The sequence below is a fragment of the Diceros bicornis genome, unplaced genomic scaffold (genome assembly GCF_020826845.1).
Source record: "Diceros bicornis minor isolate mBicDic1 unplaced genomic scaffold, mDicBic1.mat.cur scaffold_55_ctg1, whole genome shotgun sequence".
NCBI classification, from domain to species: Eukaryota; Metazoa; Chordata; class Mammalia; order Perissodactyla; family Rhinocerotidae; genus Diceros; species Diceros bicornis.
Window position 1 is genome coordinate 6100036 of NW_026691429.1, and position 9205 is coordinate 6109240.

The following is a 9205-nucleotide window of genomic DNA, read 5'->3' on the forward strand; positions in this document are numbered from 1 at the left end:
GAGACAGAAAGAGGGAGAGAAAGAGAGACAGTGACACACAGAGATAGAAAGATGGGGACGAGAGACAAAGAGAGTAGACACAGACAGAGACAGGGAGACAAAGAGAGAGACAGAGAGACAGGGAGAGACCAAGAGAGATACAGACAGCCAGAGACACAGAGACAGAGAGAGACAAAGACAGAGAGAGAGAGACAGAGACAGAGAGATAGAATGAACACAGGAGAGACAGAACCACACAGAAGTCACAGACTTTTCATTAAGCTGACCGTGGAAGTGACATCCCATCACTCAGCCCTATTCTATTGGTTAGAAGCCAGCCGCAAAGTCCATTCTCATAGAGGAGCGGGGATTACATAGGATGTGTGCCTAGGAAGTGGGAACGCTGGGAGCCGTTGTGGGGGCTGCCCACCACATAGGCTGAGATGACCACCACTCAGGCACTTGGACCTGAGTCTAAACATAACAGGAGGCCCTGGAGGGTTGCGAGCCAGAAGGAGATGATGTCTGAACGTCATTTCATTTCAACCCTCCCTAGGAACACTGGGAAACAGGCAAGAGGGGAAGTGCCTCTCCCAGACGCCCAGCAGACCCAAGCCTCTTTGCGTTGTATTCTCTGCCACAGCCAGCCCTTTCTGTAATCCTTGCACTGCCAAGTCTGTGCAGGAGCTACGTGTGGGAGCAGCCCACGGGATTCACAGACTCTGAAGGGATCTCTAGGTCTATACACCTGATGACATCCCTAGGAAGTAGATGCTAGAATGACCCCCACTACAGAGAGGGACATGAACACAGGAGAGACCCTGAGAGGGGAGGCCCTGAGAGGTGCAGGGTTGTCCAGGGTGACATCACTGGCAAGAAGCAGGAGCGGGACTGAATTCAACTCTGTGTCCTCAAAGCTGGGGCCCTGGTTGCGTCCAGACCTCCCCAGAGGCTGTGGGGTGGACTGTGTCGGTGTGACTGTGTCTGGACAGGGTATGGAGATGGAGAGTGAGCAGTCAGCAGCCCGGGGGGCCCTTAGGAAGGTCTTGTGTGAGGAGGAAGCTTAGGTAAGGAGATCCCAGGAAGTGACCTCACAGAGCCCAATAGAACTTGGAACCCTGGTAACTAGGCACCCACATCCTAAACACAGCCCCCAAGCGAGCTCACTTCTCTAGCACTTGTCTAGAAGGAGCAATATGTTCAGTTGCTGCTTCCCAATGACCAGGGGCCGGAGCCCCAGGAAAGCCCCCAAAGACCGATGCAGATGCTGGTGCCCCTCTCACGGCCGACGGCTCTGGTCGTTTACCCGGAGGGACGGAAAGGTAACACCGGGAGGCCCAGGGAAGGCCATTCCAAACCAGGCTACCACTGTGGTCCCATCTGGGCAGCCCCACATCCCCTCCCCATGTGTGCCTGGAAGGGCGGGTTCATGTGGGTAGACCACCATGAGCAGGAGCAGTCGGTGAGGTGTTAGAAGCCTTGGGGGGTCGGTCAGGTTCAAAGCCCAGGTCAAGGCCGGCTGGGTGGGATGTGGAGTGCGGGGTGGTGCCCTTCTGCCTGAGGTTTATCCCAAGCCCCTGAGGTGTAGGTCTTTCCTCAGGGGTGGAATAATGTGCAGGCACAGGTGTGTGCCTGATCTGGGAGAATTAGGACCAGAGGGCAGAAGCAGCAGCAAGGACAGCTGGGCAGGGCTCTGATGCCTCTGGGACGGAGCCAGTCACTGTCTTTGCAGAGCTCCACGAAGAAGATCAGCGTGGAGCTGGCGGAAGGGGATATTCCATCCATCTCCCCGATGGAGGCGCCGGTGTCCCACAGGCCTGGACCAGCAGCTAACGGGAGACGGTCTGCAGTGACAGTGATAAAACCCTCAGAGCCACCAGAAGACCCAGCTTCAATCCCGGGAGAACCATCATACCCACCATGTCCTGCAGCAGCGCAGGAGGCAGCTGAGGCCCCAGCCTCCGTGCAGGGAGCGCCATGCCCTGCACAGTCTCCTGTAGGAGACCAGGAGGCAGAAGAGGCCCAAACCTCTGTGCAGGGAGGGCCATCCCCTGCACAGCCTCCTGCAGGAGACGAGGAGGCAGCTGAGATCCCTGCCTCCGTGCTGGGACAGACATCTCCTGCACAGACTCCCGCAGGACTCCAAGAGGCAGCTGAGGCCTCAGCCTCTGTGCAGGGAGAGCCATCCCCTGCACAGTCTCCTGCAGGAGAACAGGAGGCAGCTGAGGCCCCAGCCTCTGTGCAGGGAGAGCCATCCCCTGCACAGTCTCCTGCAGGAGAACAGGAGGCAGCTGAGGCCCCAGCCTCTGTGCAGGGAGAGCCATCCCCTGCACAGTCTCCTGCAGGAGACAGGGAGGCAGCTGAGGCCCCAGCCTCTGTGCAGGGAGAGCCATCCCCTGCACAGCCTCCAGCAGGAGAACAGGAGGCAGCTGAGGGCCCAGCCTCTGTGCAGGGAGAGCCATCCCCTGCACAGGCTCCTGCAGGAGATCAGGAGGCAGCTGAGGGCCCAGCCTCCGTGCAGGGAGAGCCATCCCCTGCACTCTCTCCAGCAGGAGAACAGGAGGCAGCTGAGGGCCCAGCCTCTGTGCAGGGAGAGCCATCCCCTGCACAGTCTCCTGCAGGAGACAGGGAGGCAGCTGAGGCCCCAGCCTCTGTGCAGGGAGAGCCATCCCCTGCACAGCCTCCAGCAGGAGAACAGGAGGCAGCTGAGGCCCCAGCCTCTGTGTAGGGAGAGCCATCCCCTGCACAGGCTCCTGTAGGAGAACAGGAGGCAGCTGAGGGCCCAGCCTCCGTGCAGGGAGAGCCATCCCCTGCACTGTCTCCGGCAGGAGACCAGGAGGCAGCTGAGGCCCCAGCCTCTGTGCAGGGAGAGCCATCCCCTGCACAGTCTCCTGCAGGAGACAGGGAGGCAGCTGAGGCCCCAGCCTCTGTGCAGGGAGAGCCATCCCCTGCACAGCCTCCAGCAGGAGAACAGGAGGCAGCTGAGGGCCCAGCCTCCGTGCAGGGAGAGCCATCCCCTGCACAGTCTCCTGCAGGAGAACAGGAGGCAGCTGAGGTCCCAGCCTCTGTGCAGGGAGAGCCATCCCCTGCACAGCCTCCAGCAGGAGAACAGGAGGCAGCTGAGGGCCCAGCCTCTGTGCAGGGAGAGCCATCCCCTGCACAGCCTCCAGCAGGAGAACAGGAGGCAGCTGAGGGCCCAGCCTCTGTGCAGGGAGAGCCATCCCCTGCACAGCCTCCTGCAGGAGAACAGGAGGCAGCTGAGGTCCCAGCCTCTGTGCAGGGAGAGCCATCCCCTGCACAGTCTCCTGCAGGAGAACAGGAGGCAGCTGAGGGCCCAGCCTCCGTGCAGGGAGAGCCATCCCCTGCACAGTCTCCTGCAGGAGACAGGGAGGCAGCTGAGGTCCCAGCCTCTGTGCAGGGAGAGCCATCCCCTGCACAGCCTCCAGCAGGAGAACAGGAGGCAGCTGAGGGCCCAGCCTCTGTGCAGGGAGAGCCATCCCCTGCACAGCCTCCAGCAGGAGAACAGGAGGCAGCTGAGGGCCCAGCCTCCGTGCAGGGAGAGCCATCCCCTGCACAGTCTCCTGCAGGAGAACAGGAGGCAGCTGAGGGCCCAGCCTCCGTGCAGGGAGAGCCATCCCCTGCACAGTCTCCTGCAGGAGACAGGGAGGCAGCTGAGGTCCCAGCCTCTGTGCAGGGAGAGCCATCCCCTGCACAGCCTCCGGCAGGAGAACAGGAGGCAGCTGATGGCCCAGCCTCTGTGCAGGGAGAGCCATCCCCTGCACAGCCTCCAGCAGGAGAACAGGAGGCAGCTGAGGGCCCAGCCTCTGTGCAGGGAGAGCCATCCCCTGCACAGCCTCCAGCAGGAGAACAGGAGGCAGCTGAGGGCCCAGCCTCTGTGCAGGGAGAGCCATCCCCTGCACAGCCTCCAGCAGGAGAACAGGAGGCAGCTGAGGGCCCAGCCTCTGTGCAGGGAGAGCCATCCCTTGCACAGGCGCCTGAAGGAGACAGGGAGGCAGCTGAGGCTAATTTCTGCGGCCTGGGAGAGCTGGCTCAGGACCCTCCCTCATTAGCACCTCCAGTCCCACCTGTTCCACCTACTCCCTTACCACAAATTTCCCTCCCCATCCTCCTAATTGTGTTTCTCTATTTCTTGGTTTCTTTCATTGATTTTTTTTTATTGTTTATATCTTGATTATTTAAAATAAATTTCACTTTCATCTTTTAACAGTTTACTGTTTTTCATTTTAAATTGTACACTTCATGAGCATTAAGTACATGCACAATGCTGTGCAGCCATCACCGCTGTATGTGTTTAGAATATTTCATTCTCCAAAAGAACACCGTGTTCTAAAAGCACTCACTCCCACTTTCTCCCTCAGGCCCTGGCAACCCCTAATCTGTTTTCTGTCACTGTTTCCTTTTTTTTTAAAATCAGTTCAGGATGTTTCCTATAAGTGAAATCATGCCATAGGTGGCCATGTGTTTTCTGCCCATTTCTTTTCGCACGGCCTGATAGGTTTTCCTTTTCTGTTTTTATTTGAAATAGAATTTCTCTAATTTGATAGGAAAATCCCAGATGGAGTCTAGATTTGATGTATCAAAGAAAGCCCTTTCGGTAAATATGTGCATAATCTTGGGGTACAGACTGCTGTTCTAAGTGGGACACCAGAGCCAGAAGCCACACACGAAACGCGTTGCTCTTCCTGCGGCCTAAACAAAAGCAAGAAAGGGTAGAAAGCTGGAAAGACAAACCAAGAGGCAGCTGAGGCCTCAGCCTCCAAGCAGGGAGAGCCATCCCCTGCACTGGCTCCTGCAGGAGACAGGGAGGCAGCTGAGGCTACAGCCTCTGTGCAGGGAGAGCCATCCCCTGCACAGGCTCCTGCAGGAGATCAGGAGGCAGCTGAGGGCCCAGCCTCTGTGCAGGGAGAGTCAAGCCCTGCACAGGCACCTGCATGAGACAGAGAGGCAGCTGAGGCCAAATTCTGAGGCCTGGGAGAGCTGGCTCGGGAACCTCCCTCATTAGCACCTCCAGTCCCACCTGTTCCACCTGCTCCCTTACCACAAATTTCCTTCCCCATCCTCCTAATTGTGTTTCTCTATTTCATGGTTCCTTTCATTGCTTTATTTTATTGTTTATATCTTGATTATTTAAAATAAATTTCACTTTCATCTTTGAACACTTTACTGTTTTACATTTTAAATTGTACAGTTCCTGAGCATTAAGTACATTCACAATGCTGTGCAGCCATCACCGCTGTATGCGTTTACAATATTTCATTCTCCAAAAGAACACCCTGTTATAAAAGCACTCACTCCCACTTTCTCCCTCAGGCCCTGGCAACCCCTAATCTGTTTTCTGTCACTGTTCCTTTTTTTTTTTAAATCTGTTCAGGATGTTTCCTATAAGTGAAATCATGCCATAGGTGGCCATGTGTTTTCTGCCCATTTATTTTCGCACGGCCTGATAGGTTTTCCTTTTCTGTTTTTATTTGAAATAGAATTTCTCTAATTTGATAGGAAAATCCCAGATGGAGTCTAGATTTGATGTATCAAAGAAAGCCCTTTCGGTAAATATGTGCATAATCTTGGGGTACAGACTGCTGTTCTAAGTGGGACACCAGAGCCAGAAGCCACACACGAAACGCGTTGCTCTTCCTGCGGCCTAAACAAAAACAAGAAAGGGTAGAAAGCTGGAAAGACAAACCAAGAGGCAGCTGAGGCCTCAGCCTCCAAGCAGGGAGAGCCATCCCCTGCACTGGCTCCTGCAGGAGAACAGGAGGCAGCTGAGGCCCCAGCCTCTGTGCAGGGAGAGCCATGCCCTGCACAGGCTCCTGCAGGAGAACGAGAGTCAGCAGAGGGCCCAGCCTCCGTGCAGGGAGAGCCATCCCTTGCACAGTCTCCTGCAGGAGACAGGGAGGCAGCTGAGGCCCCAGCCTCTGTGCAGGGAGAGCCATCCCCTGCACAGCCTCCAGCAGGAGAACAGGAGGCAGCTGAGGGCCCAGCCTCTGGGCAGGGAGAGCCATCCCCTGCACAGGCTCCTGCAGGAGAACAGGAGGCAGCTGAGGGCCCAGCCTCTGTGCAGGGAGAGCCATCCCCTGCACAGTCTCCTGCAGGAGACAGGGAGGCAGCTGAGGTCCCAGCATGACCCTTTGAAGGAATGGAAAGAAAGTCAAAAGGGCTAAGGGTCAAAACAGTGTAGACAACACTATTGGTCACCTCTCCAGTAACTATTCCATCTCCTCTTCCTCACTCCTAACAGAATCACACTTGGGTTCCAGCAGCCACCCTCCTCCACACATAGTCATGTGCTTTAGAGGAAGACGACTCCATTCTTGATTTTAGGAAGTGGATACGTTGAGACTTAAGTCAGTCATGGCCACCTCTTTTCTCCCTGCCAGTGATTAGTTAAAGAATGGCATGAGTGAAAGCAGGAAAAGAAGTTATTACATGCTCTAAACAAGAGATGGTAGTTTGGACCAGGGAGTTGTCAATGGAGATAGAGATTTGCACGGAGAAATAAGGTAGAGCAACGTGTACAGGAGGTCTCCTAGGTCTTAGGCAAATAACGACCAATCTTTTCCATATAGTCAAAGCCAGAGAAATATTTTTTAAAAATTAAGAGTCTTATGTTATTCTTAATATATTTCACTTAAATAAATCTAATTAGAACTATTCAAGGATCATACCTAAAACATATCTCATCCTCATGCAGGATACTGGCTTCAGAAGTTCATGCAAACTTATCAAGAATGAATGAGGCTAACTAGATTTTGTCTTACAATACAAATCAATGTTTTCTAAAATTCTAACTTATAATTAACAATCCTGCCTACAAATAACATCAATTTCTGAATATCATTTATTTTGCCTTGCCTGCTTCAAAAAATGATTTAAGCTAGCAAAATGTCCAAATCAATTAAAAGCCAAGCCAAGAATAAAGTAGTCCAAGGATTTCTGACCACTCTTGTGTTATCTAAAAATAATTCCAGAGAAATTACATGGAGGTACCTAATGAATTATGCTCATCAAATTTATCAAATTAGGTCTCATAACAACAGTAATGAAGGTTCCTATTACACATACCAACAGACCCAGGCAAAAATATAACCTACCTTGACAAGTTGATGAAGTGCCATTTCTTTCAGAAGGTGGTGTACTTGGACTGTTGAAATGACGTGAAGCTCCTCAGTCCTCGCCATCGTTTGTAACACTCTTTGAGCGGCACGTACGACGACGTGACAACGGCACTTCAGCTTTTTCGCTTAAGCTTTCATCCGCTGGCTTCCCTCAAAGTGAAAGAACCTCTATTCATAATATTTCTAATTAAACAAACATTCATCATCCTCTGCAGCTAGAGTGAGCAACCACTCGAATTTGCCCAGGATTGGGAGGTCCCCCAGGCTGTAAGATTTTCAGGGCTAAACCTGGGAAAGTACCTGGCAAATCTGGACAAGTTGGTCACCCTATCTGTAGCATCAAATTAGGACAGGAGAGAAACACTTATGCTGTCAGAGACATTTATAGAGAAATTATCATCAACTTACATAACTTACAAAAAGATAATAGTCAAAGATTAATAATGTAATAAAGGCACAACCACTTGAGTATTCGTTTATATTGAGATTCATTAAAATATCAAGCAGGGAGGATTAAAAGAAAGACCAAAAGTATATTCTTAGTTACTGCTATTTCCTTAAATGAATCATTCTGGATAAAAAGTACTTTATTATATTTTTTTCAAGTCCCAATAATCAAGCTGAATATATCAACCACATACTTACACGAAGAAGAGACTGTCGCCACGCTAAAGCAGCACAAAGTAAGACTAAGCTTTTCCCACTTCCTGTAGGGCTCTCCAACAAACAATGCTGCTTACTTTTTAATCCTCGGACAATCTATTGACACAAAAACAATAAAAACAAAATCAGTAAACAATTTACTTCATTAGGGTCTGTCTGCATCACAAGTACAAACACAACAAGCAGTTGTGTTTTCTCGTTGATGCAAGGCCCAGCATGAAGTAGCACGGCCCTTCCTCACCTCGGAGACAGGCTGTCCCACTGCTGCTTCGTGCTCCTCTACCAGGACTCCTTGGCTACTTTATCCCTGCTTGTGGGCCCACGTGACCTCTGGATCCTTTTCTGCCGTGAGGAATCATTCCGGTCCTTGTCCCTTGGCTGGCTGTTTATGCGGCTTGTTTCTCCTCTTGTCTGTGTGTCTCTTCTACAGACATGTGGTTCGGTTTGTTTCTGGGTAAAATGGCCTTGAGCAAATGAACTAAGAGGAGACCAGAGGGGAGAATTTGGGCTCGTTATTATCTGTGATGGGCAGATAGTTAAGTTTGGTAGTGGGCCATTACGCGTTCTCAGGTGGTTGTATCGCTATACTGACACTTAAGAGAGGCGGCACTGGGCCGGCCCCGTGGCTTAGCGGTTAAGTGCGCGCGCTCCGCTACTGGCGGCCCGGGGTTCGGATCCAGGCGCGCACCAACTCACTGCTTCTCCGGCCATGCTGAGGCCGCGTCCCACATACAGCAACTAGAAGGCTGTGCAACTATGACATACAAGTATCTACTGGGGCTTTGGGGAAGAAAACAAAAAGGAGGAGGATTGGCAATAGATGTTAGCTCAGAGCGGGTCTTCCTCAGCAAAAAGAGGAGGATTAGCATGGATGTTAGCTCAGGGCTGATCGCCCTCACAAAAAAAAAAAAAAAAAGAGTGGTGGCACCTTGTAGTAAGATGAGCATAAGCTGTGGGGTTGAGAGGGAAACGGGTGAGAATTGCAGCTCTCCTGTTTATTGGCTGTAACCAAGTTACTTAGCTTCTCTTAGCTCAGTTTCCTCATATGTTAAATAGGAATAGTGATGCCTACGTGGTAGAGTTAAGATTAAATGAGATAATATATGTGCTTATCAAGATAACTCAATGTGCTATTGGAACGTAGGTAAGTTTTTAAGACATAATTGTTATTTTTGTTATGATGCTTAGTGATTGTACATGTAAATGTAACAGAGAGGATTTTTATCCAGTTTGAAACTCTAAGTGGTTTAAGTTCTTTTGTACAAAGACGTAAGAGATATATAAAACTGTCATTATGATAAGTATGTAAGATCCTCCCCAAAATTGTAATCAACTGTTACATAGAGATAGTTACTATGAAAAACAGAACCAGAAGGAGGGAGGACACAGGAGGATAAAAATATATATATATGTGATTCGTACATCAT